This window comes from Rhinopithecus bieti, unplaced genomic scaffold, assembly GCF_001698545.2.
Source record: "Rhinopithecus bieti isolate Rb0 unplaced genomic scaffold, ASM169854v2 scaffold_3734, whole genome shotgun sequence".
Classification (NCBI taxonomy): Eukaryota; Metazoa; Chordata; class Mammalia; order Primates; family Cercopithecidae; genus Rhinopithecus; species Rhinopithecus bieti.
This window is the reverse complement of record NW_016804423.1, coordinates 2,937,214-2,960,690: the sequence shown is the minus strand read 5'-3', so window position 1 is coordinate 2,960,690 and position 23,477 is coordinate 2,937,214. Positions and strand designations below refer to the sequence as shown.

General features: G+C 42.0%; 1 long non-coding RNA gene across 1 annotated transcript in view; it reads left to right on the top strand.

Moving 5' to 3' along the window:
* Positions 1-22,355, top strand: part of LOC108527036 (uncharacterized) — a 58,469-nt gene extending 36,114 nt beyond the window's left edge. Inside the window, exons 3-5 of the long non-coding RNA XR_001884666.1 lie at positions 14,901-15,030; positions 19,908-19,972; positions 22,178-22,355. This is a non-coding gene — a long non-coding RNA (uncharacterized LOC108527036). The remainder of the gene's footprint in view (positions 1-14,900; positions 15,031-19,907; positions 19,973-22,177) is intronic.
* The last annotated feature ends 1,122 nt before the right edge of the window (positions 22,356-23,477 follow it).

Below are 23,477 nucleotides of genomic sequence, written 5' to 3'. Positions count from 1 at the left end.
ATCTTTGACAACAGTTATTAAAGATTGCATGCAAATTTTATATACATTATATGATATATATAATATATAATACACATCTTTGTATTTATGTATGTGTGTGTAAACAGATAAAATGGCAAAATAACTGGAAGACTCCAAAATTAACCATTTGGTTCGGAGACATTGTAATAATCCATATAATAGAATTCATGCATTGGAATACTATTTAATTGATAAACATCAGGCCATAGAAGGATATTTCAAACTTGGCAAAACATTATAATATATTGCCAAGTAAGAAGTAGGCTCCATACAGCATGCATGGCAAAACACCAGTCAGGGAAGGAAACATTGACATATGTAAAGAAACATAGAAAAGTAGCTAGAAAGAAACATACCAAAATGTTAATGGTGATTACAACAGTGGGGAGTGGAATTACGAGTATCAGATGGTTTTATGAATATCTTTGTGTTTTTATGAGTTTTCCAAGGTTTCTGCATTGAACAGATACTACTTTTGTAGTCTAAAAAGCGTTAAAAAAATAGAGGCAAGTTTAATTTTTCCTAATGGAGTCCCAAGGAAATGAGTTGTTTCATGGAATTGGGCCAAAGCAACAGTAAGTTGGTTCTGGATTTGGGTGGTTGATATTCAAGAAGTTCAGGGTTTATTTGTGGTAAGCAATCGCATGGCCTCCTGCCAGACGTTCTCGGCCTTCCATGTTAGCTCTAGGACAGGTAAACAGATGACAGTTAATGTACTTGGGTTTGTTTCTCATGTCATTTTACTTTCCTATTTCATCAAATGTTTAACATTATTAATTTTTAAACCATTTGGTGAAGATTTTTAAAAAAACCAGAATGCTACTGTGCATTGAGCTTACATTTCATTGTTCCCTTGAAATGATGGTTTTATTTTTAACTTTTCATTTCAAATGTTTTCCTTTCCAATTGTAATTGAAACAGCAAAAAAAAAAAAAAAAGTTGCATTTCCTGGGGGAAAACAGTCTTTCCGAAAATGAGCAGGCTCTTTATGACTGTGCAAACAATACAAGCACAGAGTGTACTGTAAGGGGGATCTATATTTGTGTTATGTACACATCTATATTTATATGATGCACATCCTAATAAGGGCACCCTGCAGCTCCGGGACCAGCTGGAGCCCTTCTGTTCGAAATCATTTAAAGTGCCACTGACGTCAAGTTGAAAGATACCACTGCACCCAGGTTCTAACAGGTGTTGCTAAGTCTGCATTTACTCATGGTTACATGCAGCTCTCCACAGCGTGCAATAGCACCCACAACCTAAAACCCGAGGTCCTCGCTTTCTGTCCTGAGTGCCTGGGAGCTACACACCCCAATGAATTACACATAGATTGAAAACTTATGCTACGGGAACCCAAGTTCTCTACCTAATGTTTTCAAGGTGAAATATTCATCTGTTTTATAGACTAGGAAGTGGAATAAAAGGGTGAAGCCCTTTCTAGTAAGTTACCTGTAAACCATGTACTAGCCTTCACCCTTTTACTGAGTCTCCAGGGCCCAGTTTCTCATCTGTGAAGTGAGGGGTAGGACTCCTATCTTGTTGTGTTGCCACATAGCAAGGCAGGGGGCCGCCTATATGTAAATCACTTCAACCTCATTACATGGTGACTACCCAATAAATGGCCGTAGTGATAGTTATTAGTAGTTATGGTCTATTTTTGTTGTCACATAGTATAATTCTTTGGAATGACCATTATCTGCTTTATCGGCTTATGTTTTTGAGGAACTTGGATCACCAAAAACCTAAAAATACTGCAGCTTCCACTAAACAGCCCAACAAATCAATAAAGCAGTTTATCTAAGAATACTAAGGAAAGTCAGGAAGAACCACAACCATATATATATGTGTGTATATACGTGTATATATGTGTATATACATATATGTGTATATATATGCATATATATGTCACAGAGCTACAAACACACATATATATATATGTATGTATGTATGTATTTCCGAGATGCTAGAACAGCCACTTCTCATTATTTACCCTTCTAAGGACCCCTCCTTATTGATCCTTAACATCATTTGCCCTCTTAGTTTTTCTAATCCCTTCTCAGCCGTACTTACCAGGAGGGCTCACGCATTTATTTGGTGACACCTAAGGCTAAATGAGTTTATGAGGTCACTTCGTATGGTCCTTTTGACAATATGAGAAGATGAGATTGAGAGAAAATGAGAAAAGGGAATTCTAACACACTGACATGGAGAAAGGTGTGGTGGAATAGAAAAGGGTGGGTAATCTTAAATCACCGTTCTGCTTAAGGAAGATCCAAGTCTAGTGTGTTCTTGGTAACTTTTGGAATGAAAATGGAATGAAACATTCTACAAAATTACCATGATAACAATAAGTATAAGCTGTCGTCTAGTTATTAGAACAGTTTACACAGCACTTTTGCATTGATCATCTTGCTAACTTAGGTCAAATAATCAACCATTCATTCATCTAGTAATGCAAAAAAAATGGTATGTTGTCTTTAATACCATGAACCAGGTCCCTATTTCAGTGTGTAGCCTGATTACAGGTTAGATCTGCCCAGCTCAGACCATTGTTTCACAGATGTGTGCTTACTCCAAACAGTGAGATCTTTGAGTATTTATCACGATTACTCTGGGGGAATGAAAGTCCGTCCTTTGGGCAGTGGATGATCTTTCGGTATGAGTGAGAGCTGCCCTTTAATTTTTTCTCAAACCTAGATTTATACGTTTCTTGTAAAGATAAATGACATCATAGATGGGGCCATCTGCTTATTTTTATCTTCTTTAATTCTTTGTGAGATGATGGCATTGGCTGAATGACAAGAGTGTGCTACTTCCACAAAGCTGCAGATTGTCCAATGGACTCTAGTCCCTATGAAAACAACATGGATTCAACTTGTTATTCACATAATCTCTTGAACAGTGAACATTGCTAAGCCCAGGCCTCAAATGAGCTACACATTGGTGCTCTCTGGGGGTTCTACCCAGAAGGGCTGGTTGTTGCTGCATCAGGGATGGGGGAAGGTGGTACTCCTGCAGGCACTATTCACGTGTATGTGATCCACATCTTCAGTTCTCCTCAACATCGAAGTCAAAAGAAGCAATGCTGTTACTCGAATACAATGATCAAAATGAGGATTAGACTTTCTTTTAATCCAAAAGAAAGAGCAAGTTGTATTACTTGATGTCCAGCCTTACAAACAGCAATGTATGGGGAAGAAAAACCTAAAGAAGGCACTTGGGGAAAAGGAAAACAAGTTCTGCCCAGGGAAGGAAAGTAGTGATGGGATTGGGTTGCTTTTCTTTGAAAATTCTCCACTTTACAGGGACGGTATGTTTTATGTTATAAATTAAGCTACATTTAATCCCTTAGCAATGTGTCCCTGAGACATTATTATGGGCTTGTATTTGTCATGGATTCTATTGAAATATGTTCATTATTTTTTCCAAAAATATGAAATAGAAAAAGGGGCTTTCATGGGCTCTAAACACCAGATTTCATTATCTGCATTTAGAGCGAGGAGAGATTTGTCAGAGGTTTCAGGAGTGACTAAGAACTCAGAAGTAGGAGGGAAGAGTAAGTACTGACAACTTGTTCTTGACCTGCCCAGTTATTTCAACCACAGGAAGGATTTTTAAGATTCTTTGCATTATCATTATTTAGTGACTCATACTGTGGGTTAATAATTCGCTTTTTCCTACTTCTCTTGCTCCTCATGGGCCAGCATAGAACCGGGGCTCAGGGACCTGCCAGCTCAGATGTCATTTCATCCTCAGTGGTGGTCACAACCTCCAAATGTGCTTCCTGAATATGCTTGAGAAGAATGTTATCTGGCGATGGAGCTGCTGGCTGAGAGATCTGGTTGAGGGATGTTGTTTTATAGCCTGAGGTCTCTTGGAGAATTTCAATCCTAGCCCATTTCCGAGGATAACAATGCTGAACCCATTGGCTGTTACACTTTGAGGAGTGATTTTCTTCACCATCTAAACAAACCTGTTGCATATTAAAATTCAGTGCTCCTGTTCTCACTTGTAACTGGGAGCTAAATGATGGCAACACACAGACACACAGAGGGAAACAACACACACCAGGGCCTATGGAAGAGCAAAGGGGAGGAGGGGTGGAGAGGGTCAGGAAAAGGAGCTAATGGGTACGAGGCTTAATACCTGAGTGATGAAATAATCTGCATAACAGACCCCCATGTACCAAACCTGCAATGCACCCCGGACTTAAAAACCCCTCAGTGCTCCTATGACATTTGATATATTTGGATTCTTCTTCATGGTTTCTTCAATGTTAACCACCTTTTTACTATCAACATCAGGGAAGTGTCATGGCCTCATATTCCTGAGTTTCATGTCTTTACTGACCAAGATCAAGAGCACCTTTCTCAAAGGCAAGTACATTCTCTCCAGGTCACTTCTATTCCATATATTTGTTTATGCTGGCATTGTAACATATTTATATTTTTCCCATTATCAAATTTTGTGAGAATATCAGTGGTACATTTTAAAATCTAATAAGCATTATCAGATGCCTTTTGAAGATCATCTCTCAAATTATAGCCCTAATAGTAAAAGATTTTTAGCCATATTTTGTTTAATTAGCTTTCCTCAATGTGTTGATATTTTATTACTTAGAAACCCCCACCCCCCGAACCTTCAAATGACTTGTTCCCTGAACATGAAGAATAAAATTGGGGCAGTCTGTCCTCATAATATTTTCTGGTCCAAAGCAATTTCAGATGAATACATGCTTTTGAACAGAATAAGCCATTTTGCATCAATTACATTTCCACTGATTTAAGCAAGGATACGGGTTAGGAGAAACAGTGCAATAATTTAGAGCTTGAAACCCTTAGCAAAACAAATCAGCATCAAGTGTGTAAAATAATGTTCATGTGGGTAGAAAGGGAGGAAGTGCCTTAAAAGACTGGACCAGAGTCTCCTTTCTGGCTGCCCTCTGTGTGTTCCCAGTGAATTGATTTCATAGTGTCTTATGACTGCCTGCTATCTTTACTAAGCAATCTGGTTGTTGCTGGTGTTGAAAACATTCTCCCCTGATTTTAAAGCCACATGCCTTTCATTTGTCATGCAAGTTGATGAGCACACTTTCTTTTTTCACTTGTAGACAACCTGCTCTGAGGCTTCTAAAAATGTTTCTGTGAGGATTGTGGTCTCTGAATGTGGTAATAGCTTTTACATGATGCCTTATAAACAGGTGCTCTCTACATTAGAAGCGTAGCCAGAGCCCCCACTCTCAGGGCTTGACATCTGCGGGTTTTAGAGCAATAGCTGGGTGAGTGTGTTGCTACTATTCTGTTGATGGATGACAGCAATAGATCAAGGTAGATCAACATTCTTAAGGTACAGCAGTAAAAGGGTGAGTGTAAAATGGAAATGCATGAGTGCTTTTCAAAGGCAAGAGATTAATAGCTCTGGGCACGCCAGAAATACCAGGATAACTTTTCCACGTCTCTAAATGGAGTTAGCTCTCTTCTAATTAGCTTTTCTTCTGTCAGACCAGAGTTGGGGGCAGCTCATACACACTGTGCCTTTAATTCCCACAACTGGAGTGGGTGGCAGTCCCTTCTAGGATGTGTGGAGACGAACAGAACTGAACTTTTTGGAAGCATTATTGAATTTACTTCTTAAATGGCTTCCCATCATCTTCTAACTGGTGAGGACCAGTGACTATCACTAGTCAGGCTCCACCAACAAGGAATGGAAAACGGAGGTTACAGGCTCTATGATGTCAACTTCTGATGGTTGAAATCTCCTTTCAATATTCCTGCTTCCTAAAAAATGTGTGGATCCCCTTGTAGCCTTCTCCTAGTAATGGGGTCTACAGATCAAACTCAATGATTTCCTTATGCTATAAGACAGCCAAATTCATCTTAAAATGTTCCAGGTTCATATGATGATGTAGTTTCAAGGTTTTAAAATAAGAGAAGGACCTATCAGCTTTCCGTTCAGCAATTAATAAGCTGATGTTAACAGCTCTATCTCTGTACTGACTGATAAAGCAGTACCGTGTTCAAGATCCCTCTGAATTTATGTCAGTCCTACATTTCTAATGATTTTTAGTTTGTTCTTTTTCCATTAAGTGGATGTATCTATGTATGATGACCTCTTCAAACAAGATTTCCAAAATGTTAAAAGAGTAAAGACCTCTCATGGGAATCAATGATATGTTTTCTTGATCTTTAGCACAAATTTTCTCTATGTGGTAGAATTTGAGCTTGCAGCAGTGGCAGAAACCGAATGATGGCTGAGGTCATCCATATGAAGAAGTATCTTTATCCCCACTTTATTGTAGGCCCATCCTTGTAAGCTACATCCTAATCCCAGAAGTCCTCAGAAGCTGCTCTAGTTCTGGGTTGACATACAGACAATAAAGTGGGGATAAATACAATAACTTAACAATGGGAGCAACTAGCAATAGTGACTTGATCTATGGCACTTATGGAGTGTCTGAAATACAAACTCCCATGAGGCCACGAAGAAATTTCCAATTAGACAACAGTGATGGATGGGCTATATTAGACAGCTTTTATACCTTCTCAAGATTTCTAGGATCTAACTTCCTTATTTGAGGGCTGGAACTAGCGACCTCTTCTATTATCATGGGTTATAAGTGACTAAGCTCAGTACTACACTTTTCATAGCAAAGATTACCATCAGTTGTTTATGAAGTTCAATACTGACAAACCTGATTGATAATGAGATCTTACTATGGATCATTAGCTAAGTGCACAAAAGATTCTGATACAATGCCTCCTCTCAGAACATAGGAATGAAATACATTTTAAAAATGCAAAGTATTACCTGTATTTCAGGCATCAAGAGAAAACAGCAAACCAGTCTGAAATTCCATGACCAATGAGCCCTGGAATATGAGTATGCTTTTAAAACAGACTCTTTAGAAGAACAAAATGTTGTGGCATAATGTAACCCTGGTAATTTCTTCATTGGAACTTTCCACCCACTACTTCTGAACGGAAAAAGTACTATTGGATCCTGAGTTACCCATTACACATTGACTGTTTCCTTAATAGTAGCTGGTGGATTAGCTTTTAAGTAGGATGTCCTGGGACTTCTCACTATGCCTTCATTATTCCCTTTTTATTCTATGAAGTGGCATTCCTTGTTATGAAGTGGAAAATGCAGCTATTGTAACTCAGCATACTCGTTCATGAGAAATAAAACCAAAAAGAAATTAAACAATCTTTTTTAACATCTGTAAAGGCATTTTCAAGGTTAGTTAGAATAATCCAATTTTCAGTTCCTTTAAATCATACTACATTTAATTATAATGATTTCTGAATTCTTTATGAATAGAATCATTTAAATTAATGTGAAAAAATTGGTGTTACCTGTGTTGAATTATTAGAATTCTTCTTAGAAATTTATAGCGTGTCATTAAAGAATGCCTAGTGACAAAGTTACCTTCGCCCTATTTGGTCTACTCTCTTGAAGGCGCCGTGGTTCTCTGCCGCTGAGCTTTCATAATGCTTGTTGAACAGAATGGGAAGGCCTTGAGAACCACACCGTGTGTGAACTCATTGAATGTCAAATGTGGAGATGATGGTGAACTCAAAGAAGAAACTGGAGAATATACTGTGGATCTTCTTAGGACTCTGTTGTCATTGAGCTCTGGGATGATGATTCTGTCAGATTTGTGTCTTATGAAGTTGAATAACTCACTCTGTGCATAATATGAGCCCTTAATCTCCTGCTCATTGCCATTTGATCATCAGATGAAAAGACAGTGACAGAAAAGTGGCTGAAGCCACGTTTAAACTTTGCTTGTTCCATTTTTGGTAAGAGGTCAAAAGTCATAACAAAATCAAATATGTTGGTTAATTTAAATATTTAGACTTCTATCATTTTCTACTCTTTTCTTTGAGGACTATAGGCAAGACTACTTATTACAATATAAATAAAGTGGATAATCCTATGGAATGTAATCCTGAGAAAAGCAGATTGGCTCTCATGTACTTATTCCTATATCTGGGTATTTTTAAAGCAAACTTCACAGGATCACTTTCAAATCAAAGCTCAGACCCTTACTGACTGCAAGTTTAAGCAAATGACTTCACTTTTCTGAACCTTGGTTAATTCATCTGTGCAGTAGACACAATGCCTACCTTGCAGAGTAATAGAAAACACCTGGAATGTTGTAGGTACTCCATAAATTCGACAGTGTTATACTGGTCAAAATAGGAGGACCAAACACCCATACAAATGTTTCCTCCAAAAATTTCATTGTCATTTATTTTCTACACTTACTTGCTAGTGTCTCAATTTGCTGATGCACTCTACATTCTTCATCACTATTAAATTCAAGAGTAAAGTTTAGAAAAAGCACAAGTAAATTGTGCAGTTCCTGTGAAAGTCGTCACAGCCACAGACCTAGTGTCAGGATAGATTCCCATTGCACTCTCTTTCCCTAGTACCTTGTGGAAACCATGGGGAGGTATTCAATGGGCGTTTCTTCAGTCTCCAGGTTTTAAATAGATCTCATTTTACAAGTGTGGCAATCAATTTTGGGTGAACCGTTTGTTTCGTGATTTGATCCTGTTATGCTAGATGCAGTTTGTATGTAACCGGAGGCTTTATGGCTTGATACCATTATTTGCCCATGTATGTTATCTTTTGAAAATTCAAGAGTTGGCCAGGCATGGTGGCTCATGTAATGTAATCCCAGCACTTTGGGAGGCCAAGGCAGGCGTATCACCTGAGATTGACCATTTGAGACCAGCCCAGCCAACATGGAGAAATCCCGTCTCTACTAAAAATACAAAATTCAAAATTAGCTGGGCATGGTGGCACACGCCTGTAATCCCAGCTACTTAGGAGGCTGAGGCAGGAGAATTGCTTGAACCCCGGAGGCAGAGGCTGCAGTGGGCCAAGATCTTGCCATTGCACTCCAGCCTGGGCAAAAAGAGCGAAACTCTGTCTCAAAAAAAAAAAAAAAGAAAGAAAGAAAAGAAAATTCAAGAGTCACAATATTTAGGTGTGGCTTAAAAACAGAATCGTCCCTTGAATAAGAAGACATTCTAAGAAGAAGACCTAAGACCTGAGGGTTGCAGGTTCTGAGGTCCCGGGTGGAGTAGAGACAGCTGAGAGTTCTTATTTTGGTTTGAGGTTCATCCAGTCTACATATCCTGTGGGCCCTGAAGACAAGTGAGACTTCACAGGCAGGGTCTCCAGTGGGCTGGGAAGAGCCGGTGCTGTGGTTCCAATGGGACAGTAATCCTGTCCCGGGAAGTTGGAGCTGAGCAATAGGGAGGGAAGGAGGCAGAAACCAGAGACAGGAGGCCAAGGGCAAGGTGACCCTGGGGTAGAAATGCTTTGGGCAGGACGTGAGCTTATGCTCGAGTGGCGTTTGTACGTGACACAATCAGAGATGTGAAGAAATAGATTTGCTGAAGTGAGGAACCACACGTCATCCTCTGGGCTAGACCAGAACGTAATGTTTAATATACGTTTTTGTAGCAGAGGGGAGTCTCCTTCTGGTGCTCCTGGCACGGACTTTTTGAGTCATCACAGGTGCTGGAGCACATCCAGGGTGATTACAATAGACAACATTATGGCTGGGCTTGACAGTGCTATCTCATTTAGGATCTGCTCTTTGTTCCATTATAGCATCCAATTTACCTTAGACGTTTCAACTCCTTCTAAATGAAAGCTTGGTAGAAATTTCGTTGTACCCAAAACTTCCTCATGTTTCAAAGAGGCTTGGTGCTGTAGAAGCTGAGTGGGGAAGATTTGGAATGTGGTCCTGAGTGCTTGTGCTTAAGCACAGGAGTTCTTAGTAACATTTAATTGATGTGTATCTACAAATATTTACTGTGTATGCCAGTTGGCAATCTGTTTTGTACTTACCTGTGGATTTTAAGACATTTCCATGTGAGTGTAGAGTGTGTAAGATTTATTTGTGCCAGCGAGTGACCCAGTGGGCCCACATATTATGTATGCAGAAATCCAAATCTCAAAGGATATCCTCATGTTCTTTTGAAAATACAGTGCCTTATTACATCAATAGATCAACTGCTAGGTGAAGCTAATCTGTTAATGTTGTGGTATAAATCTGAACAATTGGCTGATTTATTAGGGTGTGCAGATAACTACCCAAACAGTTAAGCCAAAACATCTGCTCTGAGGCATGACTAGATGGTTTGGACCACAAGATCAGTTAAAATCACAAGACAGTCACTCACTGGCACTTGGGCCAGCCTTGGGTGCAGTGTCCCTGGTTTTCTCTGTAGACTGTTCCTCCCTCCAGGCATCACCCCCACAGTGGGTGTAGCCCCACTTCCCAGTCTAGATATGCAGGGAGCAGGATTTAAGGAGGCACTCGTTCTCCCCTGCCCCCCCCGTATGTGCCCCACCCAGAGCATGGGTGCCTCCTTGAACTGTGCACCCTGGTCCCCTCACTCCCCTCACCCTAGTGCCAATTCCATCCTGACTCTAAGGCCAACTGGACCTTAGGTGCCCTAAGAACTCAGTCTTATTCTCTGAGGGTCAGCAAAGTGGGGTTCACCATGTGTCTGGCTGTGACTTCATGCAACATCTGTGATAACCAGGATTATATTTTGCTCCTGTCATGACTCCAAGCACCCACTTTCCCTGGGACCCTCCTATTTTCACACTTAATCCTCACAGTAGCATGTGAAATGGCTCTTATCCTTACCATTCAGATGAAACTGAGAGAGGCTGTGCAAATTGCTCCAAGTCTCAGCGCTTGTGGTGATGAGGGCTGGGGTTTAAGTCTAGTGTGAAGTCCAGCCTCCTCTTGCTCCCCATAACTGACTCCCCATGACAGAGCCCTTCCCTGGTACTCCAGGAAATTACCATTACCCACTAGGATGACTAGGGTCCCATTATCCCCTTTGCAGAGATACTCTGCATGGTCCGACTCTCTGACAACTACCCTGTTTTTAGCCACCGGGTCTCCAAATGTCACCACGTCTTGATCTGGTGGTTGACAGGTGGGTCTCAGGAGTCCTGGCTTCACCATGTTGTAGCATGTGATTTGGGGAAGTCACTTCACTGATGAGTGCCTTGCATCCCTCAGGTGGAAACTGCAGATCCTAGGAAATATGTGTCTGGGAGGCTGCTGGCAAGACCAAATGAGGCGTGGTCAGTAAACCCCTTAGAACAGTGGCTGACCTATAGGGCGCATTCAGTCAATGTCATCTATTATTATGATGCTTCCTAATGTCTGGGATTGGCCTTGCTCTTAAGAAACCCCGTGTAGACTTCTGTGGTAGCAGCTGCTGGAAGCTTCTGTCTGCAGGGCCACGCCCAGGGCCATGTTTCTCTGAGCACCTAGAGATGAACTTGCTTCTTGGGCCTCTCCTAATCCCTGTGCCACTGCAACTAGTTCAGCCCTGCGTTAGAGAGTGAAGTGAATAGGTGACATTCACAGAAAGTCAGTGAATACACCATGATGTTCAATCGAAGAGAATGCCGTGAGGGAGGAAGGGCTGGAATAAACTGGTGCACAGAAGAAACGAAGCACAGAAGATGTGAGCAGGAGCTGTGCTGACCACACTCCCCACTCCTCGTAGGTACCTTCAGCATTTTGTTCCCCCACAAGGCTGAAAAACATGGCTGTCACTGGTGAAAGACATTCTATTGGCTTAGATGTTGTTAAAAGAAATAGGTTTTTTGGTAGGGATGGTTGGGTGTATTAGTCTGGATTGCTCAGAGCTGCAGAACCAACAGTCTCTTTAGAGAGAGAGAGGAGAGAGATTTATTTTACGGCATTGGTTCATACTACTGTGAGGGCTGGCAAGTCTAAAATTCACAGGATAGGCCAGCAAGCTGGAGACCCAGGGGAGAGCCCATGGATATGACCATTTAAGTCATAAGGCCATCTGCTGGCAGAATTCCCTCTTCCTTGGGGGAGATCGGTCTTTTACGGGAAGGCTTTAGCTAATTACAGGAGGCCCACCCACATTTTGGAGGATCATCTACTTTGTCAATGTCTCCTGATTTAAATGCTCACATCATCTAAAAAATAACTTCACACCAACATCCAGATGCGTTGGACCAGATATCTGGGTACTGTGGCCTGGCCACATTGACATACAACATTAACTATCACATTGGGCCTTTGAAATTAACTGGCTATCCAAGGCACTCCCTCACCTGGGAGGTTCCCAAAGCAGGTTATTTCAGGTCAAAGTCCCTTTGTCAAGGCGTAAGTTGCCAGGGGAGTAAAGAAAGCATCCCTTTGGGATGATGACTATCAGCGCGTTTCAGATGGACCGATAGCATGCATGTGCAAATGGCAGACGTCTCTTTATAGAATATTCTGGAGACATGGTAAGTTCTTCCACAACACACCAACAGTAGACTCACGCACATGTGCACAGTACAGTGCTGCTTTTGGTGCCGAAATAGAGAATTCTCATTGGAAAACTTAATCCTGGATGGGAAATGAGTAGAATTTTTTTTTTCTTTTCTTATTATTTATTTATTTATTTTGAGATGAAGTCTTGCTCTGTCTCCCAGGCTGGAGTACAATGGCCCGATCTTGGCTCATTAAAACCTCTGCCTCCTGGGTTTAAGCAATTCTCCTGTCTCAGCCTCCCCAGTAGCTGGAATTACAGGCATGCACCATCATGCCCTGCTAAATTGTTTTTGTCTTTTTAGTAGAGATGGGGTTTCAGTATGGTAGTCAGGCAGGTCTCGAACTCCTGACCTCAAGTGATCCACCTGCCTCAGCCTCCCAAAGTGCTGGGATTACAGGCGTGAGCCACTGCACCCGACCAGAAATGAGTAGCATTTTGAAGTTATACCCATAGAGCCTCAACTCACTATACCAGATAGTTAAAGAAAAAGTGGGCCTGTGTTTTGCTCCTAATTGAGGGAACTCAGAAGAAAAGATTGTAGTTGTTTTTGGGACTGACATTCCGCATGTTTCTGTGCATCTACGGAGAGCATCAGCCTCTTAATAAGATGATGAGTTATGAAGACAGGAGAGAACACATTGGTGGGTATGACATGCTTCTGAGATTTTATGGATGCTGGAAGGAACAAAAATATGACTCCTTAATACTCTGATTTGTACATGGAGTACAAATTGTAATTGTTTGGGAAACTGCTCTGTCTTACTTTCACAGGAGCGATATACATGGACAAATATTATTTTTTAATGTCAAATAGTAAAATTGTACGGAGACAGAAGGGCCTTAGCGTATAGGGAAAGAAATAGCCTGGACCTACTTGTGACCCCTTCAGAGCACTCAGCCTTCCTCTGTGGGGCACTCACAGCTATTTGGAAAGAGTGTGAGTCTGGGAGTCCACACGTGCTACACATGCAAATGGTAAACTTTGAAATGAAAAGTTTTCTCTTAAGGCTGAGAGTATGGAGAACTTAAATTAGTTTGAATTTGGGTGAATGAGACCTGGGATTCCGGGGCCAGCCATTATTTTCCTGTAAATCCCAAGCATCGTTTCCTCAGGACCCAGGGTCTGGGTCTGCACAGTCCATCTTCAGCATCCCCTGCACAAAAGCCCTCTGCCCGGGTGTCAAAGCTACAGTCAAAATCGCACACATTTATCTGTGAAGGGCCATCTCCCCACGTCCCCCATCTCCACCTTCAGGCTCCATGTCATTCTCAGGCTCACAGGCACGTCGCTCTCACTGCCATCGTGCTGTAACTCTTCCTGTCCCGTGTGTCTCATGTCTTCCTGTACACACACTCCCTTGCTATTTGCTTGTAAGACCGACACAAAATCCTCACTCTTTTATTATTCGGGGCCATCTTCTCCACTTTTACTCTAGTACCTACACGGTCTTTTCCTTGACCGCCACATCTTCCTTTTTTCTCAGCAATTCTATGTGGTATAGATGTTGACGCATCTTACTCCTGGACATTGCTGATGGAAAAGGCAGCAGGTCCCATTCTACTCTTCACAGTTACAGGACATTCTCTACCTTCTTCTCTAATATCCAACAATAACAAAAAACAAAACCAAAACCAAACCAAAAAACAGGGCTGAGATCCCTTAAGAGTTAATTTGACTTAATTGCCGTGAAGCGTGCTGTGAAAAAAGACATAAATGTCTATCTTTCTTGCAGTACTCACATAATCTGACTCATATTTGAGGAATTTGGAAATAAAATATTTTATAACAACACTGGAACCGAAGTCATTTTCATGCTCCCTGTCTGATCATACTTTCCTGAATTATTTGGGTAATTTCATGGGTAGTAAGCATCCTCTCTTTAAGGGGTTACATTTATGAGAGTCTGCCTATCAGAGCTAAGCTCGAGGGAAAAAGGGCTGAGTTGTAGATTGGAGGAATAAATAGTCTTCCCTTTTCTCCATCTGTATGGACAATGAAAGGAGATAGGTTTTGTTGTAAGCCACAATACATTTCTTGAACTCATGGCCTCAAGTGATCCTCCCCCACCTTGGCCTCCCAAAGAGTTGGGATTACAGGTGTGAGCCACTGTGCCTGGCCACAGTACATTTCTAATCCATTAAAATGCAGACACAACCTGGAGTTAGGAGTTTCAGCTGCCACATTTCTTTGGCTTTCATTATTTTAGCACGTGCAACTTAATTTCAATGGCTGGCACCTGCATCTCTGTGCCTGGGCGCTTCTTCTGGCTGCTGGGACTTGCTGTTTCTACAATAGGTCAGAGACAATGAGGCTCTTCACCTCCAGTTCAGCTCCAAACCAAGGACTGTTGGGAGTTGGTGTATAAATGCCTCCACTCCCTCACCCCTTGCATGAGACAACTCTGAGGTGTCCAGTTGACACAGGTCCCAGCAGAATAAATCTCCAGTTGCCCACGGTGGCAGCATGCCTGGTTATGCACACTTCTTCAGCTTCCTTGACTTCCTTGTCTTAATTTATTCCTTATTCTCCAGGAGGATCTTCCAAGTAAACTCCTTGCCTTTGACTCCCTGCCTTGGGCCCTCTTCAGAAGATCCTCAGACCAGGACAGGAGTGTAGAGGCCAGGACCGCAACTACAATTTTGTCATGAACAGCAAACCTGGGTGAGTCAGTCAGTTCATAGATTCCAGTTTGTTCGTATGTCAAATAATTCGACTTGAGCAGTGCTGTCTCACAACAGCAACACAAAGTGTTGACACTGAAGCTAAGCTGAAGATGGTGATTGCCCCATCATCCTCTCACATGCTGTTGAATGAGTATCTGACAAGCATTTCAGAGGAAAATAGCAGTGAATTTTCTTGAGATCATGGGTTCAGTAAAGTAAAATTCCATATGACTTTTCAATGGAAAGAAATTAATTTTGTTGTCTCGTCCTACTTCAGTCCACACTGGTTCTCCTGCGTCGGAACTCCTATTCACTCAGAGTTGGTGTCACTTCATTTCCCTCTCCGTGAGTTCCCATGAGGTTAGGTGGCTCCTGCAGAGACACAGGCTTACTTTTCTGGTTTCCCGTTGCCTGCGGCAGTAGAGAGAATCTTGCAGGGGACACAGAAGTAACTGAAATGAACCTGAATGGCGGTTTGTTAGCTATAGGGTAGGCGACCTAATGTTACCTGGACCTTTATCTCTGGTAAAAATCAAATTCGATCACAGGGTGGAGAGAACCTCAGGCTCCATGCTCTTTGGAAATGAGTGCCTGGGGGCAACTCTGAGAGAGTCTGCTGAATTCTTACAATTCCTGGGCATCTCTTCTGCAAATCCTCCTTGAACACAGCCTTTTCTGAGCAGCACCTCCACCGCCTCCCCAAGAACAGCATACAGAACATGTGCCTGCACATGCATGCCATCTCTGCACACGCAGATCCTCTGACAGCTCAGGGGTGTGGGATCCAATGCTCAACACTTTCCAGGTTTACTGGGATATTCCAGATCAATGTTCCCTGTTTTTCCTGACTCTCTGAAGCAGCCTAGTCAGGGTTCCTTGGCTGTTATTTCTTCCTGCAATGCAGCCTCCAAGCTCACTGCAGGAATCTTTGAGAAGTTGCAGCTCTTTGCCCCAGCACCTGACTATAGGTTTGATATCAGAGCTACTCTGCAGCCAATCATGCTACGGCAGGTTATCCCGTGATGTGCCCTTTGTGTTCCATGCCGAGGTGTCCCTTGGCAAATAAGTCTGGTTATCCATGCGCAGCCTTCTAGGGCCAGCTGACAGGGACACTGTACCTGGTTGACAGTGGCACAGAGGCCTCGCGAGCTACGGAAAGTGAGAGTGCTCAGCCCAGCCTCAGCTCTGTGACGTCCTTTTGCAAATTGGGTTGATTTTCTTCTTACACACTTGCTGGGAATTCATATAATTGAACTACAGTATTTACCAACTTTGCATGTGTTTTTCTTTGCAGATTTTGGTGAGCATACCAGATACTCTTCTTAAAATACATGAGGGGGAGAGGAAAAGAATAAATATGATTGAAATTTGGGGTTGCATTGCAGAAGTTCAGGACATTTATCAAGTTCTGCTCTAAAATATCTTGAGTTAGGATTTAGTTATTGCAGACAGCAGATGTCTGCATTTCCCACTGTTTTAAGAAAGGAAGTGAAGTTTATTGTTTTCTACAGATGTCATCTAAAAAAGGAGGAACAGGGTAACTCACATAGCCCCTTCCTGCTGTCAATCCTGGGATGCATTTGCTGTCTCCCAAACAGCTAGATGGAGCCCTTTCCTCTTTAATTAACAGAAAGCCATTTTATGAATTAATTAACAAGTTGGAGACATCAGCCAACAGTGCAAGATCTGTATTGGAATTACTCATCAAACACATCTTCTCAGGAACAAGGCAGATGATGAGAGAGGATGGAGCGGAAGGGAGGTAGACCAGTGCAGTCTCATAGTTGATATGTCAGAAGAGCCTCTCAGTAGGTCAGTGTACAAAAAAAAGGGATGCATGGTAAAAAGGAAAAATAAAAGTTCTGAAGCGTGTGATATGACCAATTGCATTACACAGGACGATGCCTTGAACAAATACTTTGGAATGAGTCAGGCAGAGTGGGGATATTTGCTTGATAAACCCTGGGGCTAGTTATTCCACCAAGTGGACTTTTCTCTAAGTGGTTAAGTCAAACTTGCATGGGTTTTTCCCCCAGGGTATTTCAGCATTCAGGAGAAAGAGGATGCTGGAAAATTTAGACTCCAGTAAGAGGCTGCAAACACATACTTTGCTGTTTGTTTTTAAAGGGAGATGTACAGATATAAATCTTGTCTCCATTCACCCGTAAGATTCTTGGAGACTGACATATTCTTTTTCTCTGTAAATTTAACTTAATGCTGTGTCTCAGACAATATATACATTTTTTAAATAATGGGCAGAAGGTTTTGCATTAAGAGGAAGTTCGTATTGAAGTTTATAACCTGATGTTATGAAGTGAGATGACTTTTTCCCAATATTTTGTTTTAAAAATTTTAAATCATACAGACAGCAAGTCAAGGGGGTTTTATTCAACACCTGTATGGACACCATTTAAATTTAATTCTACCATTAAGATTAGACTATACCCACTTTATCATCCTTCTTTCTTTCTGTAGCTCCAACCATTCATTCATCTTGCATTTCCGTACACTTTCCCTTAACACTTCAACATACATACCATTAACTCGAGTTCAGTTTTTATTTACAGGTTTTAATGGAAATCAATACTCTGGAATCAGTTTTGACTCATGAATACACCTGTGTTACCCAACCTTTATCAGAATAGATAAGAACATCAGCACTATGACCCAGACAGTTCTCTCCCACTTCTCTCAGCCAAGCCCAGTCATTCTCACTCCCAGAGGCAATTACTGATCTGAATTGTTTCCTCGTGGAAGAGTTTGGGGCACATTTACTTCTCTTCATAAGACCAGATTCCCAAAAGCATGTTAAACATACCGTTCATAAGTTATTACATTTTTTGCCTATGCTTTAGGAAACAACAGAAAGGCAAACTTTGGCAAGAGATGGCAAGGTCTTCTGACCCATAGTAACCTTAAGGCAGCAGTCCCCAACCTTTTTGGCAACAGGAAGCAATTTCATGGAAGACAGTTCTTCCACAAACTGAGGTGGGGAAATGGTTTCCAGATGATTCAAGCATATTACTTTTATTGTGGGCTTTATTTCTATGATTATTACATTGTAGAATATAATGAAATAATTACAAAACTCACCATAATGTGGTATCAGTGGGAGCCCTGAGCTTGTTTTCCTGCAACGAGACAGTCCCATCTGGGGGTGATGGGAGATGGTGACACCCAAGCGTGTTGGTTATGTCTGGTTTACTCTGTAATTTTGATTTGGTTGCTGTCACTGCAGAAAACTCTGCTTCAGAAAGATAGGATGTTGGGAATGGATGCAGGCTTTTCAATGCTTTCGTGGCAATCTCAAGATGTTCCTCCCTGACCTTAATCCAGAATGGAGATTTGAAGTTGCCGCAAACATACTTTTAAGGCCACCATCATTTTCAATCTCAAGCAGGTGATCCTCTTTAGCACAAACAAAGTTGATTCACCTGGCTTACTCACAAATGGGTTGTGGATCCGTTCCTTCCCACTTCCAGGGTCTTTTGTGGTTGGCAGGTAATGCTCAAGATCTTTTGAAAGCTGAGGTAGGTGATCATGCACTAGCTGGGGGAAAGAAGGCCCTGGCTCAGCCTCTTTCAAAATCTCTGCTAATATTTGAAACATGTCGGAAATCCCAGTGTTCACTCCTCACCCTCATAACTCCAGTTTGGCTTTGGATGCGGCCACTTTATCTACCGATTTGAACATAGTTGTCATTCTCTCCTGAAGTGACAGATTGAGTCTGTTGAGCAGGTTGAATATGTCACACAAGTAAGCAAGTTTTGCAACCCGTTCTATGTCACTGAAATGTGCTGCCAGTGGTGACTGTTTTTCTAAAAGAAATCTCTGGAGCTGTTCTCATAACTCAAACACTCTGGCCAGTGAGCTACCTTTGGAAAGTTATCTCACTTCTGTGTATCAGAGAAGACGTGTGTGCTCTGCATCCATCTCCTGACAGAGATGCAAGAAGAGACGTGAGTTAAGGGCACGTGGTTGATAAATTTAATCACATTCTGCAAAACGTTCTTAAGTTCAGGTTACATTTTTTGGCTAGCCAGCATGTCTCTATGGATGATGCATAGACTCACATTCAGAACTGGCCTCTTTGACCTGAGTAGTGAAACCAGAAAGCCGTCCAGACAGACTCTGTCCATGCATATACCGACAAAAAATGACCAATTCAGTTTTCCTGATATGTACCATTTGAAAGCCTGAATAGTTCTGCAGCTGTAGTGTTGGTTGGAAACAAAAGCACACATAACATATCCTCATGCACGTCATCCTGAAAAATATATCGCAAAGAAACAAGCATTATTGCCTTTGTGGTCAACATTGGTAGACTTGTCAACCTGGTGGTGTGTACCATGGCGCCTCATTAATCTCCTCTCTAAGAATTGTGCCTCAGTATCCTCTGTTATTTCATCAGTTCATCTAGTTATGGTACTAACTGAAAGAGGAACACATGCCACCTTTTGAACTGCAGCCTCCCCTAAAGATTCATGACAAATATCCCTAGCAGCAGTCAGGATCAACTCTTCACCAACAGTAAAGGGCTTCTTAGCTTTAGCAATGCGGTTAGCCCCTAGGAATGATGCTTTCAGTGGAGACACGTTTGATGAAGTTGTGGCCTTGAATGATTGCTTCTGTCCTTTGTTTAACATTTTTTTAATTTTTGTTTTGAAAAACTCCAAAGGTTTGCCTTTTAATGCAGGGTGCTCAGTCTCCATGTGGCAATGCAGTTTTGAAGCTTCATGACCTCGTTGGATAGCTGGTCGCCACATAGTATAGAAAGTGGGCTTGGAGAATGTGAATCACCTGTTGCAACGAACTGGGAATTTAAGTAGGACTCTTGGTATCTTCTTTTGAATGCAGCTTTCTTTTTGTTGGCAGACTGAGAGTCTTCTGCTGTCTCATCATTGGTTCTCTTCCCCTTTTCAAAGAAGCTCTCCAGTGAGGTTTGTTTTCTACTCATTTTGGCTGGGGTTAGCTTGTGGGCTGATAAAAACTGTGACTGAGACAAGTGTGCAGTGCAGGAAAGAGGTATGGATGGAAGTGGTAAATAAAATAATAGGCAGGCCATGTGTGGACTAAAATAAGTGTCAGATTCTGACTTAAAGCCTGCCACTAGATACAACTGCATTGAAGTGTATCAACTCAACTTGCCACTACAAAACCTGAAGCTTAATTGTCACTTGCCACTCACTGCACGGGTTTTGATTTGAATCTGCAAGCAGTTGACTTATTATGGTCACTGTGCAGTCAAACCTCTCTGCTAATGTTCATCTGTATTTGCAGCTGCTCCCCTGTGCTGGCATCACTGCCTCAGCTCCACCTCAGATCATCAGGCATTAGATTCTCATAAGGAATGCACAACCCAGATCCCTCGCCTGTGCAGTTCACAATACAGTTCACACTCCTGTAAGAATTTAATGCTGCGCTGATCTGATGGGAGATGGAGCTCAGGCGGTCATGCGTGCTCACCCACCAGTCACCTCCTTTTGTACGGCCCGATTCCTAACAGGCCACAGTACTGGTCCATGGCCCAGGGCTGGGGACCACTGCCTTAGGGGGATGAGACATTTGGCACCATGAGCTCCATGTGGACAAGCATCCTTAGGTGCTCACCTGGGTTTCCAGAGTATAATGGATCAAAATTTGCTGTGATTTTTAAAAACAAGAGTTTCTGAATAAGTATACATTATGAAGTTTTTATTAACCTACTTCAATCATTCAGATGCACAGTTTTATAAACTATTTTGTAAAACCATTTGGTATTTACAACAGAAGCAACTTTCTCCCAAAGTATGAGGTTTGAAGAGATGTGCTTTATGGCCAAAGGCATTCCCGTGGCTTCTGTATGCACCATCTGTCATGCAGTCTTGAAATTTTCCAAATTGCCTAAAAACAGAACATTTGACCAACTCAGAAGTCAGTTCATCCAGGACTCAAAACAGTCTTACCTCAATGGCAGGAACAGTGGGATGTGAATAAAGAAAGCAGGGACTCACCAAGCTTGAGTGACAGGCCAGGGAAGTATGCAACATTAGTCCCAGCTCTCTGGATGGGCTTGAGAGAGAAGAAAACCGTGTTGTGAGTACAGTACTACGCACAACATTGATAGAGTCATTCTACTCTAACGCTGGGCTCTGAAGCACAAAAGAGAGAATTTGAAATCATGTAGTATCCTCAGGCCTCTAGCAAGTTTTGCTTAGATATTAGAGACCCAAGAGGAATTCGTGTTTCATTTTAGTTCTGCATCATCTTTCAGTAACACGTTTCAATGTTTGAACATAGATCATGGCAAGGATACCACCTCCATCTAGCCAGAACACCTCCAGCGCCAGTCTCTCAGAGTGAGAACTTTGCAAGAAATAGAAAATTTGACCATAAGTCTGGGTAATGACCTTGTTTGTTGAAAGGCAGCCAATCCATTTTATTCTGTTTTCACAAAACAGAAATGAACAAATTCTTTACTGTAAAGAATTTCCAACTGAATTTTTAGATTTGGAAAGAGATTTTCAGCAGTTGCTGTCAAGTTATTCCCTGATAGGTGGAACCCCTGATGCCTGCACAGTGGGGAAGGCCCAGTGATCTGTGACCACCCTGTGTGTGCAAGAGCTCCTGTGGGACACCCTTCATTGCAGGGCCATCTTGTTGGTGCCAAGGCTGAGGCTGGAAAACATGAAGTCCTGTGCTCTTTCCACAGATGTCCTCCCTTGAGTTAGCCATCTGTCTGGCCCTCTTGCAGAGTGGGCATGCAAGATCCTGTTTACTTTCAGCCTGTCTCCTTCATCATCTTCAACTTGTTTTCATTCTCAGATCAGTTCGCCTTCCTCTGAATCGGAGGAACACCCCTCTGTGGAGTGGCTTGAGTCTAAATGAGACTAAACAGCATCATTCTGGGCTTTCTCCTGGAAAGCCCAGGGCAGAGCATGGAACTTCATCCCTCCAGATAAAAAAAATGCACTTCATCCTATAATACAGAAAAGCTTCTTTATGTTCATGATATTGATTCCTATTTTTCCCATAAGGCTGATTTTGAACACGAAAAAAGAACAATATTTAATTACTCTGAAATATATGGGCCCAAAGAATTATCAATAATGATAAGAATATAGAAAAGTTGCTTCCATGTTAAAATTTGTTTTATTTCCACCCAGGTTGGTAGGCTGTGTGTTTGCAGATGATGATGATACTAAAGAAGGTAATGTGAACAGCTGGACTGACTCCTTTCATTAATTAATTCGACAAACAGGTATTGAATATTGCCTATGCCCCAAGACTCCAATGGGTGCTGTATTAGTCCATTCTCATGCTGCTAAGAAAGATATACCTGAGATGGGGTAATTTATAAAGAAAAGAGGTTTAATTGACTCACAGATCAGCACGGCTGGGAGGCTTCAGGAAACTTACAATCATGGCGGATGGGGAAGCAAACATGTGCTTCCTTACGTGGCTTCTTCACTCGACCTTGTAGTGCCAAGCAAAAGGGGGAGAAGATGCTTATAAAACCATCAGATCTCGTGAGAACTCACTCACTATCTTGAGAACAGCAGCATGGGGGAAACTGCCCCCTTGATTCAATCACTTCCCACTGGGTCCCTCCCACGGCAAGTAGGAATTATGGGAACTAAAATTCAAGATGATATTTGAGTGGGGACACAATTCAAGATGATATTTGGGTGGGGACACAGTCAAACTATATCAGGTGCTCAAAAAATAAGCAACTAAGAAATTGTCCCCACCTCTCAAACTAATAGGAGAGAAAGCTAAATAAAAGAGTTTCCGTAAACATTGGCCAAAGTGAATGATTGAATAGATTTAAAATCCAAGGGGTATGGGTTCACAAAGGAGGGAACAGCTCATTTTGTTTGGAATGATCTGAAAATGTGCCACAAAGATATCGAGGACAGCTGGACCCAGAACTTGAGGACTGGGTAGAAGTTTGCTGAGAAGCGAAGTTGAAGGGCATTCCTGGAAGAGGAACTAACAGATGCCAAGAAATGGAATTAGAGGTACACAGCACGTACTTGGAACTGTGGTGGGAATGGAAGACTGGACTGGTTTGGAATCAGATGGCCCTAAGTTCTGTTCTTGGTGTGCTGGGTAGGACAGGGGTGTCATCCAAAAGCTCTGAGCTTTGGTTTCTGTAAGTGGGAAGCTGGAATAATGATAACGCATCCTCCCATGGAGACAGGAGGATGGAATGAATAAGTGAAGTGAGGCCAGTTGTGATACATGTCGTCTTGGATCACTGGAGCCATAAGTGCCAGCCAACAGAACCCGGAAACTGTAGGGGAATTCATCTGAAATGGCAGGTCAGAGCCCTATTAAGATGGGCCATCTGGAGCAGCCTGAGGAGGGGGGACCTTGTAGAATAAGCAGTGGAAAGACAGCAGCATTTTCCATAGGGGGTGTTACCTGACATTCTGAGTTTGAAATCGTTAATGCCATATGCAG